Genomic DNA, 7,105 nt, shown 5'->3' on the forward strand with positions numbered 1-7,105 from the left:
TGGAGCAATTTCAAAATGTTTTGAAGAAAATAAGTCAGGAACAAAACACGTATTTTAATATACTGTACAAATGAAATTCTAGCACATGGAAAACTAATCTATAATGACATTCTAGATTTGTGGAAAGCAGACTGGAGGTTGTCTGGGGCTGAGGCTGGAATGGATTGACTTTAAAAGGTGAAGAAGAAACTTTCTAATGTCATAGAAGTCTTTCATATTTTGATTGTGGTGACGGTTACATGACTGTGTAAATTTGTCAAGCTCATCAAACTGTACATAAGTGCATTTTAGTACATGCAGATTTTGTCCCAATAAGGTTGATTTAAAAAGGCCAATTGCTATCCTTCGGGGATACAGTAATAATAAAATGATATTAATGGTTAATATTTATTTGGGCCAGGTGCTTTGCAAGCCAGTGTTCATTTACGTTTACAGCCATCTTCGAAGTAATAGTGGTATTATCTCCACATTACAGAAAAAGAAAAACAAAGCCTTAGAGAGATTTAATACTTCTCTCAAGGTCATGCAACAACTATTTTCAGATGTGGGTTTTAAATTAGATCTTTCAGACCCTCATTAGTTAGAAGGCTGAACCATATAACCTTGCAAGTTCCTCCTAATTTGAGATTCTAGGAATGTTTGAAAACAACAATTATCTGATGTTTGACCAGCAGATGATCATCATGTAGTCTACTGCCTAATTGGAACATATTTTAGAGTGATTGGGGAGTAGCACCACTACTGGATAGCTGAAATGACCATTTGGATATCTCGGATAAAGCATCTGAAACATCACTGGGAGGAGGTGAACGCCAACTCTCAGGTTGAAAAGTAAAATAAAATGTATAGAACTGGTGTGATGTTAATATACTGGTATCCATGTCATCCAAATGTATTTCAACTGTTATTCCAGATAGTAATTTCTGGGATTTTTCATGATCTCGAGTGTTTATTAGGTTAGAATGTCAAATTGACAAGTGGTTAAGAAGATTGCCTGGTGGATGCATCAAGCCATTCAAGACAGTAAATGTGGATCAACCCAGAGAATATGAACTAGTTTGCAGCACCACCAACCGTGTATGGAGTGCTCCTTTCTCTTCTTACACATGCCAGCATCCATCATTTTGGGACTGTATGGTGTGAACCATTCTCATTGGGATTAAGTGATATTGCAACGTGGTTTTAATTTGAAATTCCCAGATGATTAGAGATGTTGCGCATTTTTCACGTGCTTGTGGCCGTTAGTCTATCTTTGTTACGAAATTTTCTGTTTGCATCTCTTGCCCATCTTTTAATAGGGCTGTTTGATTCTTTCTTATTGATTTGCTTGAGTTCTTTGTAAATTTTGGTTACCAGTCCTTTATCAAATGTGTAGCATGAAAATATCTTCTCCCATTCTGTAGGTTGTCTACTTGCTTGGTTGACTGTGTCCTTGTCATGCCTTACACTTAGATATTTTATACATCTTGAATTAATTTTTGCATATGATGAGAAGGAGCGGTCCTGATTCATTCCTCTGCATGGGGATATCCAGTTTTTCCCAGCACCATTTATTTTATTTATTTATTTATTTATTTTTTGGTTTTGTCATAATGGCATTTATTTGGTTCATGTCTACAAACATATTAAACCAATTTCTTTTCTTTTCTGTCTTTCTTTCTTTCTTTTTTAATATAGGGTGTCACTCTTTTGCCCAGGATAGCGTACAGTGGCGTGGCCATAGCTTACAGCAATCTCAAACTCCTGGGTTCAGGGGATCCTACTGCCTCAGCCTCCCAAGTAACTGGGACTAGAGAAGGCACCACCATAGCTGGCTAACTTTTCTATTTTTAGTAGAAATGGGGTCTCACTCTTGTTCAGGCTGAGTTTATATTTTTGTCTGCTTTGTTGAAGATAGTTGTTGGTAGATTTTTTTTTTTTTCTGGGTCTTCTATTCTGTTTCATTCTGTTCTGTTTTATACTAGCGCCATGTTGTTTTTGTTACTATAGCTTTGGGCTATAATTTGAAGTCAGGTAATATGATGCCTCTGGATTTGTTCTTTTTGCTTAAGATTGCTTTTGCTATTCAGGCTTCTTTTTGGTTCCACATAAAGCATAGAATTATTTTTTCTTGGCTTTAATTCACATTGTTTTATATATATATATTTAATTTTAGATCAATATATGGGTGCAATTATGTTGTATTGTTTGTATTTGTTAGATAAAGTCCAAGTTGTAGGTGAGCCTTTCTAGGTCTATACAATATGACATTGGTATTTTGGTGGGCATTATGTTGGAATCTGTAAATCACTTTGGGAAGTATGGACATTTTAACAATGTTAATGTTACCATCTATGAGCATGGGCTGCTTTTCCATTTATTTGTGTCATCCATGATTTCTTTCACAAATGTTTTATAGTTTTCCATGTAGAGATCTTTCACCTCCTTAGTTAGGTATAACCTTAGATATTTTATTTATTTATTTATTAATTTGCAGCTATTATAAATGCTATTGAGTCCCTGATTTGACTCTCAGCTTAATTGCTATTAGTCTATAGAAATGGTATTGATTTTTGTTCGTTGATTTTGTAACCTGAGACTTTGCTGAATTTATTTACCAATGCCAGAGGTCATTTGGTAGACTTTTTGGTGTTTTCTAGATACATGATCATATGGTTAGTGAACAAGGATAATTTGACCTACTCTTTCCCAATTTGGATCTACCATTTATTTCTTCCATGTGCCTGTACTCTGGCTAAGACTTCTAGGACTATGTTGAATAGATGTAATGACAGTGGGGACGCTTGTCTTGTTCTAGTTCTTAGGCAGAATGCTTCCAATTTTTCCTCATTTGGCATGGTATTGACTGTGAGTTTGTTGTAAGTGATTTTTATGATTTTGAAGTATGTTCATGCTGTACCTAGTTTGTTAAGGGTTTTTGTCATGAAATTGTGCTGGATTTTATTAAATCCTTTTTCTGCATCTATTGAGATTATCATAAGATCTTTGTACTTGTTTCTATTCACTTTTATTGATTTGTATATGTTAAACCATCTTTGTATCCTTTGGATGGAACCCACTTGATTATGATGAATTATCTTTTTGATGTGTTGTTGAATTCAGTTTGATAGTATTTGGTTGAGAATTTTTGCATCTATTCTCAGAAGGGATATTAAACTGTATTTTTTGTTGTTGTTGTTGTTGTCATGTCTTTTTCCAGTTTTGGTACCAAGATGATACTTGAGATGATATTCATACATAAAATGAATTAGGGAGGATTCCCTTGTTCTCAATACAATGGAATAATTTCTGAAGTATAAGTACCAGTTCTTTTTAGGTATGGCTGAATTCAGTTATGAATCATCTGGTCTGTAGTTCTTTTTTACTGGGAATTTTTAAATTAAGGCTTCAATCTTACTACTTGTTATTGATCTGCTTAGGATTTCTATTTCTTTCTGATTTAGGTTTGGGAGGTTGTATGTTCCCAGGACTTTATCCATTTCTCTGTTTTCTAGTTTATGTGTGTAGAGGTTTTGATAGGATTCATGGATGATGACATTTTGCATGCCTGTGATATTGATTGTAATGTCTCTTTTTTCCTTTATGACTGAGTTTATTTGAATCTCTATTCTAGTTAATCTGGCTAGCAGTCTATGAATTTTTGTTTATTTTTTAAAAGAACAAACTTTTTGTTTCATTGATCCCTTTATTTTTTGGTTTTCATTTTATTTAGTTATGCTCTGAGTTTTGTGATTTATTTTCTTCTGATGGCTTTGGGTTTGGTTTATTCTTTTTTTTTTTTTTTCTAGTTCCTTGAGAAGTGACATTATGTTGTTAACTTGTGATGTTTCTTTTTTTGATATAGGCATTTAAAGCCATGAATCTTTCCCCTATGACTACTTTTACTATATCTTGTGCATTTTTAAAACTATATTCCTTTTGTCATTCAGTTGGAGGAATCTTTGGATTTCCATTTTAATTTCATCATTGACTCATGGAGCATTCAGCAGCAAGTTGTTTAATTTCCATGACTTTGTGATTTAAGTGTTTCTTTTTAAGTTGATTTCTAGGTTTATTCCACTATGATCTGAGAAAGGTACAAGGTATGATTTCAATTTTTTTGAACATGCTAAGACTTATTTGTGGCCTAAGATCGATCTTAGAAAATGTCCCATATCAAGTACTGTAGAGAAAAATATATATTTTTGGTAGTTTATGGTAGAAAGTTCTGTAAATGTCTGGTCTATTTGTTCTAGAGTTTCCCTTAAGTCCCATTTCTTTATGATTTTCTATTTCAATCATCTGTTCAATTCTTATGATGCTGTTTATTTCTTTTTTTAGTTCTAGTGGAATTTGCTTTGTAAATCTGGTAGCGTCTGTGTTAGGCTCATATATATTAAGGATTGTTATGTCTTTTTATTGAATTGCTCCCTTTATCATTATAAAATGACTGTTTTATCTTGTTTTACAATTATTGATTTAAAGTCCATTTTATCAGATAGTAGAATCACTCCACCTACTCACTTCCATTTGTAAGGAATATTTTTTTCTGTAATGTAGATGCATTTCTCGGAGACAACATATGTTTGGGTGGAGGTTTTTCCATCCATTCAGCCAGTCTATGTCTTTTGAGTGGGGCATTCAAACTATTTAAATTTAATGTTAGTATTGATATGTGGGACACTCTTCTGTTCATCATTTTGAATGATACCTTATTGTTTTGTTCTCTGTCTTTGCTGTTGCTTTATTAGAGCTGTGAGCTTTACATTTTGGGGATTTTATATCGTGAGTATATTTCAGTCTCATTTAAATCTCTTCTCTTACCTCAAGATGGATAAACTTGAGGTAAGCTGTTGGGAACTCTCCTATTGTTCACCTGTGTTGGGAATCTCCTACTGAGTGCAAATAGGAAGAATTTCTTGGATGGTGCACTTTGTACTACTCTAGAAAATTGACCTTGCCTGAGATGGGCTGATGTACTGTGAGCATTTAACATTCTTCTTCTTCTGCACCTCAGATGAATGAAAAAAATGAAAAAAAAAACTTATTAAAGAGATATACTATATAAGAAAAGATGTACCATAACTTAAAGAAATGAAAGCCTGGGGATTCTCCCCTCTGTACCTTCCCCATATGTGCTCTCATCTTCTCTGTGTACCTCCAAACTGCAGGGCAGGTTACCTCTCTTCTTTCTCCTTTACTTTAGGTTCCTCCTTTCACTTCTCTTTTGATTCACAATGCTGTCTTTCTGACCAATCTCAAGGTGGATTTTCACTGGCCACTTTCAGTCCTCTCTGTGACAGCAGCATGTGCAGAGTACTTCTAATCTGTCACCTGTTCATGACTCCTGGATTTTTTTTCTTTGTTTCTTCATGTCAAGCTCAGATTGACTCCACATGTCTCTCTTTCCTGGACCCACTGTGGAGCAGTAGTAGCTGGCCACTTGGACAACTGAATCTAGGAGTGAAAGAGTCCCTTACTCCTTTACTCAGAGATTGACATACTAATTTTGTCTTCTTATTCTTTTTGCCCCTCCCTGCATTTGCTGGTGCTTAAGGAAAAGAACAATGCCTTGATCACACTTGGAGGTCAAACTGTAGGTCCTCTGAGAGCTTAAGAATTTGGCTTTCAGCATTTCTAAACTTTCATTGTATTTAAGGTTCTATTTTGAATAACATTAGTAGTATTAGTAATCTTCTTATGATCTGGATAGAGTCAGGAAAATATATTCAAATGGGGACTCATTCTCTGATGAAAGGGGTATGTTCTGCGATACATTTCACTCACATATCTGCTGCAACATTCTCTCTGATCACATTGGTTCATGAATGTCAAGTAGGCTAAATGAAGAGACCTGAACTGCATGTGGTACCCATCCTCACTGATCAAAATAATCAGTGCTTTCTTGTATGTAAGAAGAATCTGTAGGCCAGGTATTATTGAACTTTATATTACATGAACCAATTATATCGTCTGTTGTATTATTTGAGTTAGGCTTTTGTAGAATTAATTTTGACAATGAATGTACAATGTATCTAAAAAATAGTGGATAGACTCAGGTTCACAGGGATGGATAATTCTCTGAAACTTGTGAAAGTGCAGAACCAATTTGTCAGGTATACAGCCAATAGTGGTATGCTATTTGGTACATTTCTGAATTAAAAAAAATTGTTATCTATTTCAAGGAACCAATGAACCAGTTCAAACTTTCTTTGGTATTGCTTAGTATCAAAGGTCTCCATTTGAGTAGAAAAATGGCAAGTTGATTTTTATTTAGTTTTATTTGTAAAAGTTCAAACTTACTTTTCTACTCTCTCCCCTCTTCTGCCCTGAGCCCTGCCTTAAAGATTTATTCTCAAGAGTCTAGAACTCCTTGAGTCCTTACTGAACAGGTGTAAGTGAGATAGGATCATGAGAAGAGTCTCTTAAGAGCCTCAGGAAACTCCTAGCCTGCAGCCCAAAGAACATGGCCTATCTCATTTGCAGCAAAATATACTAATCCAACCTTTCTCATGGCTGAGTAGTATTCTATGGCATGCATTTTATTAATCTACTCTTGAGTTGATGGGCACTTGGGTTGATTTCACATCTTCACAATTGTGAATTGTGATATGATAAACATTTGAGTGCATGTGTTCGATAAAATTATTAGGTTTGATGGAGGGTAAATATGTGGCAAAGAAGAGGCTAAGGGTGGAGACCAGCAACCACATTGTAGCTAACCAATCATCTGCAAAGAGCAGTGTTGAGTCTTCAGAAGAAATCAAAACTGGGGATCTCCAACCTTCACTCTTAGAAGCTCTCTTTCTTATGGAAGAAGTCAACAACTGACTTGTAAAGTAAAACTGTTCAGAATGTATTCAGTAGAACAATAACAATATCTTTTAACAGAACTATAACAATAACCAGCATGTCCAAAGTGCTTATTATGTGTCACTCAGTGCTCTATGCACTTCATAGAATTTTCTTTAATTCTCATAATTGATCGATGATTTGTGGTACCCATCCTCATGTATGCAATCACTCTGGAGTATTGTTCCCAAGAACCTCGTTCTTTGTTGAAATGGGAGTGAAGCAGGAGAGACACCTTCCAACGGAAAGAGGAGAAGTGGGTGGTAGAGTAAAC

The sequence above is a fragment of the Nycticebus coucang genome, chromosome 13 (assembly GCF_027406575.1).
Source record: "Nycticebus coucang isolate mNycCou1 chromosome 13, mNycCou1.pri, whole genome shotgun sequence".
Lineage (NCBI taxonomy): Eukaryota > Metazoa > Chordata > Mammalia > Primates > Lorisidae > Nycticebus > Nycticebus coucang.